Raw genomic sequence first — 2,532 nt, 5'->3', positions numbered from 1 at the left:
TGAAAGGCCAGTGGATAGAATTCAAGCCCAGTCTCAGACACTAATTACTTATCTATGTGACCTTAGGCAAGTCACTTAACCCCATTGCCTTGCAATTAAAAAGGCATGATGGCCAAAGAAACAACACAGGTACCATCAGGTGCAGAGTAGGCAGAAGACTCTTCTAGCACATTCTGCCAGCAGTGGGCTTTGCTGATTCACTGAGTTGAGTTAAAATAAAGCTTATTGCTTAAGCATTTCTAACAGGGTATTAAAGGGATCCAGGTATTGGAAAGTGGTTGGGATACCTGGGATCAAGTTATACCATATATCAGAGAGTCAGTTGGCTAGCATGCCAAGACCATGTTATACTCTGGGAATACAAATAGTAAAATAGTCCCTCCCTTCAAGAAGCTTACATTCTAACAGAGGAAGTCAACACATGAAAGGAGGGGGTGTGTAGAACCCAACAGTAAAGAAATGTTATAGAGGAAGTGAGGAGTGTATCCTATAGAAGAAAAAGCCATGGTGGGCTTAAATGGAGATCTTGGCATGAGCTGTTGAATCAGGGAAGCAAGTTGCAAGGTATTTCTAATGTGTGAATTCAAGAGTGGAACTGGGGTAAAGATCCAGGGAGCAGGCTGGAGAGGAGATATAAGGTTGAAGGAAAAAAAAACAAGTACTGATAAAGACAGGTTAAGGCTCAGAGATACAGGATGGACTCTGCATCAATTCTACTGAGCCCTGCATCTCTTTTCCCTCACAAGAACTAGGACTGGAAGGAACTTCATTTTCAGATGATAGGCTTCTTGCTGCAAGAGAACTCAAATGCCATCTAGTGCAACACTCTCATTTTACAGAAATGAGAAAATTGAGACCAAGGGAGTTTAAGTGACTTGTACAAGATTATAGTTATTAAGTAGCAAAATTTCAAAGCCATGTCCTCTAGTTCTAAATTCATTCGCTTGCCCTTTATGAATCTCCACTGTGGCAAATGGAAGCATAAATGGTCTCTGTGTTCATCAACAATGAGTATTTTTCCACACTTCTCCCCTAGAAGCAATGATGCTCCTCATTTCCCATTGGATGTTCCTTTGGAGATGTAGGGTTCAATTGCTCCTACAGGATGGGACACTCCCTCCTGTTATGATTGCTGCAAGAGTAGGACTGTCCTCTGTGCCTCTGAAGTCACCTCTCCCATCCCAGCCTCCAATTGTCCTCATTATTAGACTTCCTCCATCAAATTTGTCACAGCTATGATTTTGAGAAATTATGTTTATCTGGGATCCCAGGTGATGCTGTCCTGGAGCCTACACAGCAAAAATGGAGCAAAAAGGATAAACTATGGTATGATCTATCTTAGTGCTTCTGGAATAAATGACTCCCTATCTTTCCTCCTTTGGTAACTGTCCTCACTCTGGTGACATAACAAGGGATAGTATGATTGGATTATAGCTGTGATGATTGAAAGATTCTAAGAGCCATAGTAAGCCCAACATGTTTATTAATAAAAGGATGGTCATTTGGTCATTTCTCTTTGGGCAGTGGATAGAGCATCAGCCCTGGAGTCAGTAGCATCTGAATTCAAATCTGACCTCAGACATTTGACTCTTAACTAGCTGTATGACCTTGGGCAAGTCAATGAATCCTGATTGCCTCACATCCAGAGCCTTCTCCAGTCATCCTTATTTGTATCTGGCCACTGGACCCAGATAGCTCTGGAGGAGAAAGTTAGGTTGGTGACTTAGCACCACATTCTCTCACTTACATCAAATTCATTTGCATGTCATAATATCACCTCCCTGATGTCAAATCTTCCAGAACAAAGGGCAAACATCATCTCTTAGAGCATGGTGATGGGTTCATAGTTCCTTTTAAAAGTAGGTGCTATTCAACTCTGATTGGTTAACAAGTAATGAGAAAATGAATATTACAGTGAGAGGCTGGGCTATATTACAATGAGGGGTCTTGGGGTTCAGACTTGAGTCAACCAAATCTTGATCAATGGAGACATCAATTTCCATATCTCTTGACCAACAAAAGAGAGAATCTACACTTCCCAGACCTTTTGGAGCAGACACAATAAGCTGGAATGCACCCATTAGTTTAAAATTTGAACTTCTTTCACTATCATTGATTAGATCTTAGTCATTTCAGATGGATGACTGTTTTAGAAAAATTTCCCAAACTGGTTGGTTCCTGGATGACAAAGTAAACAAAGGGGAAAACTTTAGTCCTAATACAATCATTAGTTATTAATTACAAGAGGAAAAATACTCATTTCTCACAGATCTTAGATCCTGCATTCCCAGATTCCATAGATTTCCAGATCTTAGAGTCCTTTCTCTGAAGTGAGATGTCAGTGAAAGTTTCAGATGCATTAGAGGAAATTTTCTTTTTTTTAAAAAAGTATTCTGGGTGTGCCCTAGGTGGATAGAGCACCTGACTTGCAGTCAGGAGTACCTGGGTTCAAATCCGAACTCAGGCACTTAATAATAATTACTTAGCTGTGTGGCCTTGGGTAAGCCACTTAACCCCATTTGCCCTAAAAAA

The sequence above is a fragment of the Macrotis lagotis genome, chromosome 1 (assembly GCF_037893015.1).
Source record: "Macrotis lagotis isolate mMagLag1 chromosome 1, bilby.v1.9.chrom.fasta, whole genome shotgun sequence".
Taxonomy (NCBI): Eukaryota; Metazoa; Chordata; class Mammalia; order Peramelemorphia; family Peramelidae; genus Macrotis; species Macrotis lagotis.
Note: the sequence above shows the minus strand (reverse complement) of the source record.